We start from the raw sequence: 18,599 nt of genomic DNA, 5'->3' as shown, positions 1-18,599 counted from the left end.
GAATTTCAGAAGAAACAACAACAATGTCTGCAGCAGGCCATATGGTGTATCGAAAGTACATCTCATAAAAATCCTCCCGCTTTCCCGTCTGACAACTGCAAAGGAAGGTTTAGCATAAATTATACAGCATGCCAGGTCTGTTTGTCCCGAAAAACAATGCTTTGCTCCCAGAATCGTAAAAGAGAAACAAGTTATCGGGTGCAAAAAAGTATTTCTGGAGAAGCGGGTAGGAGCAGTCAGGAATGAGGTGGAAGGTTTGAACACTCAGGTGTATGTCTTGTCTACCTCCCGAGTACAATTATTTATTTTTGTACGTTTGTCTATTTTCAGAATAGAAGGTTTCTTTTGTTATTCTACCCACTCGTGGAGGTAAGCAATGAGCTGACACCGATACCACTGAAGCAGTTTCGTGACCCGACTTGGTGTTAAATGACTGCAAAAAAATTCTCAAAGAAAAATGGTGAAAGACACGAAGTGAACATTAAACAGTAGTGTCTGTCACTTGCCTTCAGCAGAGTGACAGAAAGGAGTTTATTTTAAGACCCACAACTAACAATGGGTATTAGCATCCCCAGGTATGTAACCACCTGTAACTTCAGAATTCATTGATTGATGACAGAGGAGATGACAGACACCCAGTGGTGTGTCCTCAGTGCTTGTAAAGTGGAGGCGGGTGTTAGAGAAGAAAAAGTTGAAGAAGGTGGAGTGGTAAACAAAAAAGCATTAGTAATACAAGTAGCAGAGAAATTATAGAGTAGTAGCAACAACAAAAACAGTAGAAAAAATTGTGGTAAAATACTCCATTTAAACTAGAAGACTTGTTGACACTAACTTAACAACGATGTTTGCTTATAATGAGGTCCTTCAGACACACTCTCCAGTCTAGAACAATTTTAATATTCATCCTGTGAGTGTGTATGTGTGTGTGTGTGTCCGGAAACTAGTCATCTTTACCACGTGGATACAAATGATTGTCGGGGTTAGAATGCCCCATGGTGGTGCCTGGGTTGTCTACAAGTGATACTTTGAAGTCAGCCACAAATACACTGCTGACGTCAGTGGACGGAAGGTTCAAAGGCGCTTGTGTCAAACGGGTGTCACCGGGTGGAAAGAGCCTCAAGATGAGCACAGGTCGTCAGATTAGAGCTACAGGGTCGAAAGGGGTCTGATCAGGACGAAGCAAAAATGAGACTTTGACAAGATAGATATTTTTTTTTCCTTTAATTTCGCACTATGGAGTAAAGAGTGATGAGGAAGCAAGTAATCAGTGTTACAGGAGATAACCCACCCATGTATGCCCCGAGAGGAGACACGAACCCAGACATTTCAATCATTACTGAAAAGCAAATGGTGTACCCAATGTGCTGCTGGACATCCCTCATCTGCCATCCACCCTTCTCCAGTTAAATAATGATTTTTTTTTTAATCCTGCGTGAGGTGTCATCTCGTGAGTCCTGATGGTTTTGGAGGATGTAGATAGCGGGGCATTGCTCCCACCTGTCTGACCTACAGCAGTCGATGGGAAAGCCATTGCATCATCCTCTCCCAGCACAGGCCCTCCCTCCCACCTGCTGATGGAGCCCTTCACGCGCTGAGTGTCGTTTAACCTTCGACCCTCCTCCCTCCCACCAGCCCTTCCTCCGCTCTCCTCGCGGGCAAAGAGACATCCTCCGTGCACGGCCTACCTTTGAACCCCTCCTTCCATCTTCCCTCCTCCTCCCACTCCTCCTGTCGCACTTCCGGTGACGCAGCTGCTATCTGCAGCAGATCGATCACAGGCTGCGCGCGTCACATAAATATAGTCCACCCCACTTCCACACCCCACCCCACACACACACCAACATCTACCCACTTTTTCTCTCTGCGCAGTGCTTGTCAAAGATAACCCTATGGACGACGACTGCCTACCCCGTCTACCCCACCTTGCCACCCAGGCCGACCTTTCTCTCCTTCGTCCATCTTTAATTAACATCGGGGGACGGTTCGTCCTGGGGGTAGGGTGAGCCGGGTGGGGGACGGAGGTGAGATGCAGCGCACGTTTCAACGAGTCTCTCACTTAGGATGTGACATGCGTGGCAAGTGGCCATAGGACTGAGCACACGACATGCAGCAGACAGAGAGAAAAAGGGAGGAGCAAGCCGCCCCACCCCGGTCCCACCCTACCCTACCCCAGCAGATCACCCAGCGATCCTATCAGCCAATGCCAAGATCAATAGAAGCAACGGGTGAGTGCAGGGCTGGCGGAGCGACTCTTGAAAGCTGTACTGTGCCAGCATTACAATGGGTTACAACTGCTTGCATTACATCATTACTTCTTCATTTTAAAGTAAACAGTGCGTTGAAAATAATTTCAAGAGTAACAAATCAACAATAATCAAAATTCAATGATAATATATCGATAGTAATAATTAACATTAGTCATTTAGAGGGTCTCTAGTAATAATTAACACTGATCACCTGTCCTTTCTTCAGTATTGTATATGTAATAATGTTGCGTATCCGTAGCAACCAACAAGTCAAAGAGAACTCCACCTTTTACTATTATACAGTAGTTGGCGAGGGGTGGGTTGCGGTACCCAGTAACTTTGTCTCCTTTTTGTGAAGGTGGTGGACATCTCCTCTCTCACTCACTTCCACTTACTCTCTAATGACTGAGGAAATCTGTTCTTACAAGAAATATATTCATACTTCTGTTCCATCAGCCTTTTGTTTGTCTTTAGTTATTAGCTAATATCATTAACATTACATCTTAAAGATTTAGAGGTTAGTGATTTTAATTAGTGGTTTGCTGGTTAACACAGTTTGCTTAATCTTTATTTTCCCTGATTATTTATGAACTGTTGTGTTAGTGAAGAAAATTCCATAGATTAAAAATTCCAAATTCTGTGGGTTTATTTTTTCTTTCTGTTCTCTTTGTCTTTCTCTTGTACACATGCACTCTTCCGTAAAATATTTTGATTCTCTGTACCATCCTCTTTTGTTTCGCTTTTCTCTCTTCCTGTTCCACCATCTATAAATTCTCTCGACTTCTTGTGTTCGTCTTGTCTTCACACACGCTTTGTCTCCAGAGAATACAGTCTGGACATGTCCGCCTTCCGGACTTTGGCGAACTGTGGACATCCTGTGGTCTCAATCACGATGATGAGTTCATCATGTCGGTTGGGCTTATAACCATTCTATTTTTACCTCATCACGCTTATAAAAGATCAAAAAGGAGAGAGGCCATTAACTTGCCCCTCCTACCAAAGGCCAGACATGACGTCCATTGTTATCTCAACCACTCCGCCCACCCCGCGCCTCCTCCACCACCAGTAACCGTGTACACAACCGTTGACGTAGGTACAGACCTATCGCTTGTCTTCTGTAGTTCGTGGGACAACGTGACCTGGCATCACAGGAAAGAAATGTTTGATGTTAGAATACAAGATGTCACACAATACAGTATGTGACGTATGGACAGGGTTAGGGTGTGACGTATGATCAGTTAACCGATAGTGGAGGTCTCAAGTCCGCTGAACTTTCTTTTCGCAATGAGTTTAGAAAAAAAAATTCCATATTGTTTTTATATCTTTTATTGTAGATAGTGTTGATAGTGTTGCCGTTTACTTGTCTATTTCCAGACAGTGGAAGATCACGTGTCCTAGGTTCAGATCTTGTCTCGGGCATGCTGTTCTTTAAGTGCATGTGGCACTTGGCGTGAGACACAAGTTCCCTCCATTCCTTCCCTCAAGGTAATATGGGATGGGAGGATCTGCACTTTCTGATTTCGATCGGACTGTTAAAATCAACTTATTACCTGACAGGTGTTTTGCCCGACAACCTGACAGACAGTAAATGTTTTCCGCTCAAACAGTCTTGTCTTGAGTTTTTAAAAAAAAAAAGCAACAGCCTTGGATAAGGTTGGAGGACGATGACCCATTCTGACCCTATCAGGACCTCTCCCATCTTGTTGTAGAAAGCCTCAGACACGACAAATGGACTTTTTATGTTCGTCACCGCGACCGTTAGTTAGTCCCGCCCTCTGTTGCAGCAGCCGCTGGCAGCGCGCCAAGGATTCGACCCGCGGACCCAGACACCTCACCACCCGCCATCGGTCCTCAGACTCCCAGACAAATCGAACAGGTGAGGGCATGGCAAGCACTTCGGGATTTCAATGCTTCCTGTCGGACCTTCCCTCGTCTGTCCTTGGAAGGTGTTAGGGAATTTGTTTTGGAGGGGAGGTAGAAAGTCCCTGAAGACCAGTTTATTCATCTGTCTCCACCGCGTCAGAGGAATCAACAATCAAGGGCATTTTATTTATTTTATTTTATCGCTGACACGATAGGATGACCATGAGAACTTAAGAAACGAAAAACCGATTTTAGGAAGTATAATCTCCCTCTAGTTTTTAATGTGAGAGAGATGTAGAGAGGGAGAGACCGATGGATTCCAGATCGCACGCCAAATATGTCTCCCAGCCGTCAGAACAGTCCGACCCGTTCGCCCGAAGATCGACCAGATGGAGGCTGAGGAGAGAGGAGGGAGAGAGGAGAAGGAATAAACTGTAGCTAATGTCTCCCCGCTCAGTCCTGCACCAGACGCCAGGCTGGACCATTGCCAGCCACCAAAAGTGCGGCCAAACATTTCGTAGGAGCCAGTGACTCAAGACAAACCTTTGTCGATGCCCTGGAGCTGCCCTCCACACCTCGGCTCCCCCTACCCTCCAGCTCTCTGATCGTCTGCTGAACTCATTAAACATTTGTCGTATTAAAAAAAGAAAAAAACAACAACTGCAGACCTTGCCTGCAAAAACAGCATCCCCTAGAAATTGTACACACCTTCCGCAACCCCCTCGTCTCCTCCCAAGGTGGTCTTTCTGCTTGTAGTCGGCGGTGGGGCAAGATAAAGATTTATCGATTGTGTCGGGAGTTTTTAAGCCCATTTCCCCTCCACTCCTCCTCCCGTCACACAGTTTCGGTCGCTGGGTGCACGCCATGCAGGTCGGAGACATATTGGTATCGACCACTGGAGGCAATTAATTTATTTGTAACAACGCCAAGACCCATTCCACCCCGCCCATGCCCTCTCCGTCCTGGCCTCGTGACCCAACAAGTTACTAGGGTGCAGAGGATCTCAAAGGTAAGGTGTACAGGTACACCAAGGAAAAAAGATGGCGTCTCGTGCTGTCTCGGCTACTGTTTACTTCCTAGTCTCGGTAAACAAACACTACGAGAGGATGAGGGTTTGGATGCTACACAACGCGAGCTACACAGTAGATAATCTTCACATGCCACATGGTGAATGTGTGAAAACCACGGTCATGTGATGTCATTGTTTGTACAGACATAATCCAGCAACTACGTACACGCGCGCACGCACACACACGTGACCAGCATGGCAGATGGCCAACATACTCTGAATTTCCTCCTCACCCACGCTTTCTCTTCTTTCTGCGCTTGCGTTGGCGTGCATGTACGGCTGAATCGGTGAAACACAAAACTCGGAGATCAGTTAGGGAACCATTCCACCCCCCGAGGTCTTCCGGTTCTCTTTTTATTTCTCAGCCTACTCGCATGCGCCCTTAATGATGATAAATCTGTCATCATCTGTGTCCGTCTGGTCCACACTTTGAGTCTCACCGCTCCTGTTGCTGCTGTTGTTGTTATGGTTGATGCCGATGTTAGTGGAGGTGGTGTCTGCACGTCTGCCTGTCCCCAAACATCCCCAAGGGAGGGCACAACATTGTTGCCAACACTCCCATCCCTTTTTTTGAGTCGTGGTCATCTGATGAAATGGGGGAGGGGTTGTCCCTCCCATAACGCCTTTCCCCACTCCTTGTCCTCCCTGCATCGTTTCCTCCTCAACTGCAACCGCCAGCCTCGCTTATCACACAATTCGTAGTCGATGTCACGGTCATCCTCGCCTACGCCGGCAGCTTGATGTGGCGATGGACCTCGTGACGCCAACGCCGCGCCCTCGGCTTCTGAAACCTGACGGCTGTTAGGAGCTCGATGGCTTTATTTTCTCTCCTTACAGCAAAACCATTGGCGGGAGGGAGCTATTTTCTCTGTGATGATAAGCACGCTGGCACGTCGTCTCCCTCTTTTCTAGTTTTTATTGCTTTGTTTTGTTTATTTGCTTTGTGTGTTGGGGGGTGTGTGTAGGGGTGTGTGTGATGAAGACGTTTAAAGGACAAGATTTATGGGCGTTATTCCCATCCTAGATAATGGTGAGCTGAAGACACTGCTGAAATTAGTGAAAAATATTTAAAGGTTACTGTAGTTCCTTTAAGAAACAAGCTCTGCATAGGTTGTAACTACTTGCTGAAAGACAACACGAACGAAAACACACACATACACAGAGGTGAGAGAGAGAATATGGAGCGCTGCACAATAAGATTTATAACAGGTTAGAGTGACACAGGTTTGAGAAGAGGTGTTAGGGGAAGTATTTTCGAGAACTCTTCCTCTGCATCAGATACCAGAGCACCATCTACCCTACATACGGACATGCGCCATTAGACAATCGTTAAGAATCCGCATCTTTGTTTTTGAACGAGATGGAAAAACATTCATGAAGGGAACGGTAGAAGGTAGAAGAAGAGGCAGACAAAAGAAGAAATGGACAAACAACTCCCATTTGTGAACCGGTCTGTCGGTCAGGTCGTCCCAGAGAAGGGCAGATAACCCACAGCTAAAGTTGTTTGTACTATCTCTCAAGTTTGTCCTCTCCACCCCTGTCTATCAGGAATAAAGGACTCGCGATGACTGATTGAATGTTAAGGACAATGTACTTTCCTTCATTTCAGACGGTTCACACAGCACATGCCTTTAAGTACAGTGGAATATGAGCAAGCGCGAAACCCAAACCAGAAAACTTTGAACGAAAGGAGTTCGTGACAACCTTCTTCCGTCAAGATTTAGTTTCGGTAGTGTCGTGTGCAAAAATAAAAATCTGAATGCCCTGTTTTCCCCGAAATTGAATTTGTGGTTCATTTCCGTACAATGATGCAATAACCTTTTTGCACCGATATTTCTTCCTTAAAAGTTTTGTTTTCAGATTTATCAAACGCATTACCCACCCACCTCTTTGGAGGAGTAGGGGACCCCCAGCCCACCCTTCCCAAAGAAATAAGTGAGGCGGAAAACACCAGTCCCCATCCTCCGATCCCTAAGCAAATAATTTATTTGTCCACAGGGCAGAGAAAAGCATGACCGACAGGTGGCGGTGCAAACTTTAATTTAGGACGAGCTGCGCATGTCCAGCAGAGGTCTGACCGGATGAGGATTGACTGAGGATTGATGGCGACTAACCTTCTCGACAGGTCGAGCTAACACCGACGCCTGCTCCGAAGACACCGATGTTGGTGGTGAGACTGGTGTGGTGGGTAACGGCGTCGGTCAATGACAGTCTCTCCTTCCTCGCCAAGCATCTCCACCAGCCAACCTGCATCCTATTGACCAACAGTTCACCAGCCAACCTGCCTCCTATTGACCAACAGTTCATCGACAGCGACAGGTGACCTGACCGGGTCCAGACGTACGGCAGACGTCCTTGCAGTCTTGTTGCCCCTCCCTCTCCAATCCCCTACCTGTGCAGCCAGCTATTTCTAACCTACGGATCGATGCTGCTCAGGTTCAAAAAAAGAAAAAAAAAAAAACCCAGTGTGTTCATGTCTTCCGTCATGTCCGCCTGGCTTTTCTCTGTCAACTCGTGGACGGCCCCTGCACAGTCGCCATCGCGTGGGAGGTTTACGGTGAAAAGGGACAATCTTCAGGCTCCTTTTTTTTGAATTCTTTTCCTGTCTCCCTTCCTCGAAGGCACAAGGAAAAGACGTGCGATCGAATCCTAAAATAATCCGGGGCTGTTTGAGCATGCAGTGACGTCACAGCGCCATCAGGTCTGAGGTTTGAAAACTGGTCGTTACCGCCAGGGGGCCGCCTGATCAATGATGAAAATATTCAGGCATCATGCAGCTGAGTGCGATCGTCTATAACTCTTTTTTTTTTTCTTTTTTTTTCTTTTTTTTTTTGAGATGGGAGTTTAGGAAGAAGACAATTCCTTAGACTGGACAGGAAATGAGTTTTACGTGGAGATTACGTGACGCTCGTAGTGTGCGGACTGCGGACAGCAAACAGGTTGACGTGGCGACAGTCAGGTAGTGGCAAGACCTGAGACACACGTGCCTTCTACCCTGCACATGTACCTGTCACATGACCGCTTATAATGTAATTATGAGATTATTATTTTTATTTATTTTTGTATTCCATCTTTTCTGATTTGGCGCCTGCGCTTGTGTTCAGTGACGTATCAAACTTCCGGAAGTTAAAGACGATAGATATTTCACTTATTTCTTTATTATTTTTAGATTGGAAAACAGTTTCTTGTTCTTCCTGTGTTCATGTATCCATCCGAAACATTTTAGTAGTGCGGGTGAGGTGTGCGTGTATGGGTGAGGGTCAGGAGGATGTAATTATGTTTACAAACAACCTCACGAGAGCACGTGACTACAACCACAGAGGAAATCCAAGCACAACACATTGTTGTTAATCACGCGCGGTGTATTTATTTCAGGGACCAGCTCACACACCACAATAACTTCCATCTTTACACCGACCCCCTCTCTCTGTGTTTCTATATCGAGAGCAGGAGGACCTAACGGGTCTTTCCCTTGTACGTCACAGCTGCGGCAAACAGCGCGTGCGACGGTTGTAATCAATGACCTGGTGTGTGACGATGTCATCACAGTGGCGACACACTTTTATCAAGGAAAAGATGAGTTCTAAATATATATTAATGGGATTTTTCAATTTTCTATTCATGATTAGAATGTTCCACAAAATTAGGAAATCGAGTTACATCATGTCGACATTGGGAGACGTTGACGATGCAGCAGAAGGAATAGCATCGGATGTATTACCTGATTAAAAAAAAAAGGTTGTGCGAAAAAAATTTTTTTGCTGTGGTAATGATCGACTGACTGACTGACTGACTTAGCACAAAGGATTTATGTTTCCTCTTGTTTCTGACGGTCGTATTGGGAGGCACTCTTCTTTCTTCTTCACGGTGTGTGTCGATCTGTCGATCTGCTTCGTCCTCCACCTTCCTCTGTGTGTGTATGCGTGTCTATGTGTGTGTGCGTGTATGTGTGTGTGTGTGAGAGAGAGAGATATTGTCCCATCTTATAGATAAGAATGACGCACAATCATGACACTTTTCTCAACCATAGCCATCCGTTAAGATTTTGTTCAAAATTCTATTTTTGGGCTGGGTTAGTAGGGTTAGGTTTTATAGCTAGTTAAAGTGAGGATGTTCACATACACGCACGCACACACACTAGGGCATGTACGCGAGCACACACACACACACATGCACGCACAAACGCACACTCACACACACATTTAGTATTTACTCAGTGAAAATAATGCAATTTTACACTTCAACAGAGATGGAAAAAATAAACTGCCAAACTTTCTGTTGTTATTATTAGTCTTTTCTTCTATTTTATTTACACCACTGGCAAAAATGACAATACATTATGAATGTTTCCTTCACAAAAAACTGCATTTTTCTAAAACTTAATTATTAACACTTTATTTCCCCAACAATAAATATAATGAATAACACTCGCTGGTATTTAAATACAGCATTTGATTACCACAGTTTGTGGTACTGACCGACCTTTGCAGACCTGCCACCCGGTTACAAGTCATTGTGTAGGAGTCCTGGAGTTCAGACTTCCCGTCTGTGGGCAATGGAGCATCAACGGGTAATTATAATTATGTCATCGTTTTGCCCGTTTCATGTTTAACTAACCCCAGAAATAACACAACACAGCATGCAGCTTGGTCATAAATGGCTTATCAAAATAGCCTTTTATTTTCTTTAATTTTTTAAAAATAACCAGTCTCCTTATCTGTGTAAAAACAAATAGCTTTAACTCCGTAATATTTTCATAACAGACTGTTTGAATTTCTCCTCGTCCTTCACTTTTTGCAACGGTTTTACCACGGACGTGTATAGGTGGACTGCTGTCTGCCGAGACCAACTTTAGTCTCGGTGAGCCTAAACAATAAATGTGACTAAACCGGAAGCTGTGTATACACCAGCCTCGTTTTAATAGTTAACTGGAAAAAAAAATCGTCTGCCACCAGTCCAGTGATACAAGTTGGTGGTTTTACTGACATCGTGTTACATCAACCACGTCACTCGAAGCAAGGAAGGGTGGACCTGGTAGATATGATGGCTTCATTTTAACGACATTTATTTTATTTTATATGCGCGTGCTTGATTGCAATGACTTAGAAAACAACGCTGTATCATCAAGCCAATGGTGTCATGGTGAGAGAGACGAAATTTTGTGTATTTAAATATATAAACGTATATCAAAGCTTAATTAAAAGAAAGGTTATAGAACGCCTCTCACTCTCTCTCACACAATAACAGTTACTAGGGAGGAGCTACTGGAACTACACTAGTGTTGGGGCCGTAGCCTTGAGATAAGCTGTCACATGACGACTTGACTTGCAGGCGATGACTAGTGGACCACTCCCAGTCTGTGGGACACATTGTCATGCGGCGGGTCTGGCAGTAAGCTGTGGGGGGATGATTCATTGGGTTGTTGTAAGAAAACCAAATGCCAGATCCAACGAAGTGGGTTGACACCCAGGTCAAAACGATGATCGCGAAGTCACGTCGATAACAACGACGACGACGATGATGATGATGGAGCAAATTCAAGATCAAAATCAAACGTGTGACCTGCCAGCCAGGACAATAATAATAATACATCGACCTGTACTGCTTCACCCTCTACTACGACACAAACTTATTATTATTGTTTTATTGATGATGTTGTTAATGTCGGAATAGAAGAAAAGCTCCTCAACGCCGATAGTTCGTGGAACTGTCGTCTCTTTAAACCGATTTAACGTGGAGGGGGAAGCAGCAGGGAGGGAGGGATGGAATAAATGAGGAAGGGAGGGAAGGGGTGGAGGCAACGGGGAGGTTAGATCGAATCAGGTGCAGTGCGCATGCGCAGGACGTGGTACAAGTCCGCCCACGCCTGAGTTGACAATGCGTCGCATGAATGAATGAACTGGTTGGGTGTTGAGTACTCGGGGTGGATGTGGGAGGTTCACGCCGCATGTGTTTGGCAACACAAGACGCAGAATGTGTGTGTGGGGGGGAGGGTAGAGACAGGGGCGGGAGGTTGACCTGAATGTAGAAGTGAAATGTGAAAGTGCATGTCGATTGTTTCGTCACATCTGGTTATCACAAGGAAGGGGTGGAGGAGCGGGTGGGAAAGATGACGACTTGGTGTATAACAGTAATAAGTAATCTACATCACGGACGCCAGTGTCTGGATTCCCTTGTGTTGTTGTTGTTTTGTTTTTTGTTTGTTTGTTTGTTGTTTTTTTTGTTGTTTGTTTTGCTGCTGTTTGTTTTTTTTTTGTTTTTTTTCTTGCTTTCCATCTCACTGATCCGTGCAGGCTCTAGCTCGACACACACTCAAGAGTAGGGAGAAATAGATACAGATAGATGCATAGACTGATAGATGAAGAGAATGGATGAGATGGCTGGAGAAAAAAAAAAGTCCAGGACGAATTGTCCTCGGAGAAAAGGACACAATCAATGATATTAATATCCGGTGAGATGAATAAATGCATGTGCCACGAACCTGATCCGTCGCTTTTCTTCGGGCTTATGCTGTGTTGAAAAGACAAATAGTTTATGTCTCTCTCACTCACTCACACCACACACATACACACTTCTCTTCCGTGACATCCCGCTTAGGTTCGTTGATCTGACTTTGTTACATGTGAAGGTGTGACGAACGTGTCCAATGTTCCAAGCGGCACATAGACTCGACATGCTTGCTGACGTCTTCGTCTCTAAGATCCAGGATATAATCAACCTTTTCTAAACGACCAAAGTCACCCCGTTGTCCTCCATTATATTTACCGGATACGTATGTCCCTCTCGAGACTAATGTGTGGGTATTGTGAAGTGTCCCGTCTATAGGGCTGTCAAAGACAGAACACAAACATGTCTGAGTGTGCCGGACAGACACTCAATCATATCTGACGCACACCTACCGCTCTGACGTCAGAAGCTCTAGTCACGAGTGGGAGGGTGTGGGGTGGATGGGTCGGGGTGCAAAGCTTTCATGCTTCAGTAAGCAAACAGTAAAGGTTGACCTCCGCCCTCCACACTGCAGTGAGTGGAGCTAAGTACAGTGGTACCTCGCCACTCGTGCCAGTCCGGGTTTGAACATTTCGCTCCTTTGTCAATATTTCTGAGAAAATTGTGTTTCAGTGCTCGACTACTTGCTCGCCACTGCCTGTCCTCCCCTCACCACCCCATCGTGCCTAGAATCTGCTCTGATAATGCCTTCACAATCTCACTTTTTTAAATACACACGCGGTTATCTTGACAACATTGACAATGAAACCACAGAAGGCCATTAAAAAGCTGATAAGAACAAAAAATAAAAGCAGTAAAAAATTTTAAATTTAAGATTAATGTATTTTACAATGAAACACAGTTAAAAAAATCCCTTTCTTTTACATATTCCGTACTTTATAAATCATCTGATTAAAATAAGTTGTTAGCTTTTGGTAGGGTGCTGGCACCAATTAAAAATATTTACATTATATTTCTTACTCAGGGGGTAAGGGTAGGGTGGTCAACACTCGAACTGATGGGGCTCGACTAGTCTTTCAGATTTGTGGTTGAGTGCCGAGGTACTCTTGTCAACCCTAATCTGTTGAAGCAATAATGTATCAGTTTACACACCTTTACAAAACAAAAACAATGCGTGACTGACATGATTTTTCAACGGGCACCATGGGATCTAACATAGGTCACAGGTCAAAGGTCTCAGGTCTACAGGCAGTGCGCTTTTTAACGTGGAGTGCATTTGCTTAGTTTGTACTCGAGCGCACACGCGAGCAGACCTTTCAATCCAATTCTTGATATTATATATCCGTTGAGAATAATGAACAGTGTTCACGACTGCCACCCCCTCCAAAAAAAAAAAAAAAAAAATAAAAAGGAATGCTTTCCACATGTGTCCTTAGAGGATCACGTGACGAAGTGAAGCACGATTTAAGTGCACAACTGATCAGTGTCCTCCCAGGGGCTGCGGCTTTGGATCAGAGTAGGGCTCAGAAGCTATTCTGAGCATCCCTACTTCCCTTCATCCCCTTTGTTAAAATAGCTGACATGGAGAGGATAGTTGTGTACTTCTAATCGCAACATTTTTTTTTGTATTTAATTTCTGTATTTGAAAATATCGTAAACAAGTCACGTTGGCTATTCAAAACTAAACAAAAAAAAGAAGGTACACACAAATTTATGTTACGTTTACGATTTCTTTGAGAGAAAATACTGTCGGAGACCGATTTTAAAACAGTTATTTTTGTCTAATGCCCAAGTACTACTCCCTGCGGGTTTGTTTTTGTTTTTGTTTTTCGGAGGGGGAGATAATTTAACACCCTCCACCTTCAGTATCTTCAGAGCGAACAAAGCAGAGGCAAAAAGCTATAGTCTGACCATCCGCATCAAGTTTCAGGTGAAAACTTTACAAGGCTGTCAGACTGGTTCTTGAACACCTGTTGTAGAATAACTTTATCGGATTGTGAGCAGCCGATCTCCATGATGTCCTACCGTGTGAAGACGGCCTTAGGATGTCGGGCCATGTGAAGCGGCTTTATCGTGTTCGGACCATGTGAAGTCAGTTTTAGAATTCTCCAAAATAGTTCCAGAAGGTCTAAGCAAGGTTTTGGATGTTTCAGTGTGCAGAAGAACTAAAGTACATGTGTTTTTGAACTCTCCCTGAGCCCAGCCCGAGTTTGGGGGAGTGAGTGTCGACACCGCGCGTGACGCCAAGGTACTCGCCGTGTTCCTCCACCTGCAGCTTACCTGTGTGTGAACTGACAGTTGCTGAATAGCCTCCTGACTACAACACCTACATGCGTGCCGTGGTTGTCAAGCTGACATTTAGAGACCTCTTAGCGAGGTCTGCTCGTGCCAAGTGCCTCAAGTCTGTGGGAGGAGCTACCTGTGGGAGGGAGCGGGCAGGAGGTGGTCAAACACAAGACACAACCTTCCACACGATAACCGACTTTCGCAAAGTGACTTTCATTACTTTTACTTCGTTAGTCTGTTCGTCTACGATGTTAGCGACGTCTGTCCCACATGATTTACAAACACAGAGGCTATTTTCGGTAATATTTAAACACACCCACCTACCTTGTATATGAGAGAGTACTTGGCAACGAGAGTTCTGTGACTTGTCATATATATATAATGTAATATACATCATCACAAACATTTAAATTCCGTCAGAGATATATATATATATATGTAATATACATCATCACAAACATCTATGTATTATGCAGTGTCCCTATTCCACTTTTCTATGCTATTATCCCAAGTTACACATCTATATAGTACAGAATGTTGTATACAATATTACAAGTCCACACCCTATGTCGGTACTCTCATTTATGAACTGAACCTAGTGTTTTCACATCCTGCCAAACCTCTCCCAGGCCATTTTTTGTTCCCTCCCTTTTTTCATTTCACCTGTTAGCCAGCTTTCTTTATTTTCATACAAAGCTATTCCCACGATCAAGGAGTGGTTTACCCTTTAGACTCCATTTTGGGTACTTCCCTTCCTTTTATACTCGTTTCTTTCTGACTTTTTCTTCCTCTTTAAAACACATCGTGACCTTACAGTGTCAAAAGCTTAGCAGAGGAGGTTCTCGAACGAGAAGGTAGGGTGCTACAGGTGTATCAAGGCTGTCACCTGAGATACAACATCTCCCCTGTGATGCAACTTGCCGAACCAGGGTTGGGGGGGTCAACAGGGAAGATAACGGGTACAAATGTCAGAAAATTTGCTGATTCACCGTTACGAGGGGACGACGAAGACCAGAAACAGACCCTCGACAACGTGAAGGACAACAACAGAATACTGCATTCTATTATATTGTAGACAGTGTTGTGTACAGATTTAAAAATAAACAAACAAACAAAACTAACTAGTGGTCATTGTTGAGGTTTGGCACTCAAAGGAAAGGTGAGGACAGATATAAGTTGTGTTTTACTCAGCATGGTACCCAGTGTTGATCTGGGCAGGACTCCATGGCTTCCAATTGTGCGACTGCCAGCCATTGTTGATAAAAGAATCGGTGGGGAAAAAAAAACTTGTGACTTATGTCTCGTGTCTAGGTGGTGTACACACCGTTCGGATAATAATAAAAAAAATGTCCAACCTCCTCGGATTATAGATTTGTGTTATCTTCTTATCTTGTCAGGTCCACCATGGCTCAATCTCCCAGCTCAGGAATTTCTCACAGTAAGGCGTGAATAGCACACATCCCAGGTCTCCATGGCCACGACGGGATGTGGGAGGCGGTGGGGGGAGGTGGAGGAGCGACCCTCACCGGGAGGTCAGACGCGGCTCTAAAGAAAACTTTCCATTGACCTTCAACCCCCAGGCTAGACAAGCCAGAGCAACCCCCCGGCGTCTGTGGTCGGTCCCAGGTTCACACAGGTACGTCGACCTCCTCCGACTGCAAACAGTGGCGGACCCTCGTCAAAGATTTCACCGTCTCGGTCACGCAGACAAGAGTGCAGACGCTGGGGAGGGAGGACAAGAGTTCGAGCCTTTGCGTGGGGCTGGATGGTGTGAAGGTGTCAGTGGGACAGGAGAGGCTGAGAGGTTTGTTTACTCACGGACATGGGGAGATGATGTAGACCATTTGTTTAGCAACACCAGGGAGGGCAGTAGTTGTGTGTGTAGGCAAGAGTCAAATAACCACCTGAAATCGTCTTCTTCAAGAGATTTCACTTTAAAGACCGAAAATAGAGACAGGGTGGGGCAATTTTTGAAAAAGAAGCAGATATGTGGGATTAGCAAATTGGACACCAACACCCACCCTACTCTCGCCACACTCATTCCTAAAGATTTGGTATAAATATGTGTGTGGACTCGTATATTGAAAACATTTTGTCTTGTATCTTCAGTTTTCGAGTCCTCAATTCCAATAGTACATCAGTAACACAAAATTCTACAAAATATATAATCATTGGTTGCAGGACGCATGTACTTTTCGTGTGAACAGGTAGCTGGGTCCCCACTTCACGACTGAACGGGTAGCGAGGTCAGAAGTCACGCCAACGTTGGCACTGATCTGAGCGCAAAAGTGCACACTACCTCGAGATGAACGAAGGAGGGTGATGGAGGATGAGATGAACGAGAACATCGTGAGGGAGATGTAAGTGTGGTCTCGATGAGTTTCGATGAATTATCGTCAGCTAGAGTTGTCTGTTGAAATCTGCGAAATGAAAATAAATATGAGAAGATAAGTTATAAAAGTAATAGCTATGAAATCTTTATTTATATAACAACAGCTACTCTAGCACTGTAGAATTCGGTTGTGAGGTTCACAAGAAATATTCCTGTGGGACTGTGCCAGTGGAGAAAAGGAAAAAAGTGGACATTTTTAGTGTTGGCAATTTGTTGACCTGTTGATGAACCCAGCATGAGCGAGAAAGCAAATAATGTAGAAAACACACGCGCGCAAACACACACACACACAAACAGTGTTACAAAGAATACAACCTTCAATATCTCAATAAGATGTCAGACGACCTAACGATTCTTACCAGGTTTCCCAGTGATCTATATACAGTATATCTACATATATTGTCTTGGTGCATTAAAGCCTTGGCAATAAAAACTCATCTGCAATTCTCTTCCTCATCTCTTTAACATTCACCGCGACTGCTTTGCATCCTACTCGCGGCTTTATCGTCCTTCTTCTCCAAAGAGCAGAAATAAAAACATTCAGTTTCTGTGGTTTGTAGCAAAACAAATCCTCGCGGTTCCCTTTGAAGCCAGTGATTATGGGAATTCCGTTTGAAGGCATCTGCAACAAAAATCCTAGCAGCAAAAAATAGGTGATATCACAGTTCAATCTTTTTAAGGAAGCTTGGTTTGAATAACATTAATATTTTTTTGCGCAAGAAAACAATTGTTGGGAAGAAAAGAATAAAGGACGAATGAAACTGAGGTCGGGTAGAAGCATGCAGACAGATTAAAGCAGAGGAATGAACAACAGTTTATCCCGAGAAGAAGGCCGATGTAATGACTTTAAGTTTATAAAATAAAAATGTGGTGGGTGGGATCCTCCGGGCACAAATAGCCCGCAGGTCGTTATATTTATCTGATCCTCCCTTTCAACCGTCTGTCGTCCGCGTTCTCCCTGAAGTGTCTGCGTTGCCGTGGCGACGGTCCTTTCTGCGGCCTTGGATGCTTCCTAGTCGTTAACATTAACGGCCTTTCATCGCCTCGACCAGCCTGAACATTACATGACTTGAAAGCACTTTATATATATATACACTCGTCGATGCGTATAGCGTATGTGTGCGCGTGTGTGTGAATACTTGTGAGCGCGTGAGTGTGTGTGAGTGAGAGAGGTTTGTGGTAGGTCACATGACTCATACATATGTATATAAAATAATATCGTTTCATCTACACACACATGTAGTCTGTCCTTGTTGTGGTGTGGGGCGTGTCCCAGGTGTCCCAGCGGGAGGGCCACCAGCCGCACCTGCAGTCACAGTCAAGCGCCTGCCTGTCCACGCTCGTGTGGCGTGCATGGCACGTGACCTGGCGAGGGCAAAGTCCTGGATTTCATCATCCTACCCGTTTCCTGACCGCCACGCTTCGATGACCTCGTGGTCGCGAAACGCGACATGGCCGGAAGTAGCCGAACAACGCGAGATGCTGACGTCACAACGATTGCCTTGGGTCAAAACAAAGGAAATCATCAATCAAACCATTTTTATTTAAAAAAAAAAATTCAAAAGGATGTGCCTTCATTCTATGAATAAACCTATTCCTCATCTTGATTCCTCCGGGTACAGACAAAGGAAACATAAGTACACAAAGCACGCACCTTGCAGGTACGACAAGTACAGTTCAGGTGTAGGGGCTGCAGGGTGCGCCCTAGTGGTTCATCCACCTCTGTCCTCACGATTTCTCTTCACTGCTGGGTAAAGGGTTTTATCTTCACTGCCCTAGGCGGTTTGAAAAACCTTTGTACTCCTCATTCATAATTGTATCCACACACACACACCATCGCACACCCGGTAACCTGTTTCCCTCTCTCTCTCTCCATCTTTCGTTCTTCTCTCACAAACTTTCACGTTCACTACTGTCTTCCATGTACTGGTAGAAAAATAGTAATTTTATCCACGGGGTTAATTAACTCATGCATACACACATCCATACTTACAGGGTGTACTTTCTTGGTACCACGTGCAACAAACACTTGGCTATTCATCCGTGAAAACTACAAACTATAAACCATGTAGATGTTAAGTATAATGAGGTCTGAGAGGCACCTCGAGGCAGCCATGTTAATGAAGGAAGAAGAATTTGTCACACAAACGTCTCGTCACGATGACAAGCGAGGCTTGAGGAATGCGAGTGCCAGGCGCGGTGAGTCACAGACGCCGGGGTGACTGACCTTTCATCCTCCGCCGTCACAGCCCCACGTGACGGTCGCGTACGGCGTGTGAGGAACCCCCTCTGTCTC

General features: G+C 44.9%; 1 long non-coding RNA gene across 2 annotated transcripts; it reads left to right on the top strand.

The window, feature by feature from the left end:
- Positions 1 to 996: 996 nt before the first annotated feature.
- LOC112556545 lies at positions 997 to 17,900 on the top strand. 2 transcript variants are annotated; one of them, XR_003097759.1, is made up of 4 exons: positions 997 to 2,225; positions 15,309 to 15,715; positions 16,093 to 16,271; positions 17,580 to 17,900. It is a non-coding gene; the product is annotated as an uncharacterized LOC112556545 (long non-coding RNA). The 2 variants fall into 2 exon arrangements; XR_003097758.1 differs by lacking the exon at positions 997 to 2,225 and having other exon boundaries at positions 14,795 to 15,715.
- The last annotated feature ends 699 nt before the right edge of the window (positions 17,901 to 18,599 follow it).

The sequence above is a fragment of the Pomacea canaliculata genome, linkage group LG2 (assembly GCF_003073045.1).
Source record: "Pomacea canaliculata isolate SZHN2017 linkage group LG2, ASM307304v1, whole genome shotgun sequence".
NCBI lineage: Eukaryota > Metazoa > Mollusca > Gastropoda > Architaenioglossa > Ampullariidae > Pomacea > Pomacea canaliculata.
This window is presented reverse-complemented; position numbering and strand designations above follow the sequence as displayed.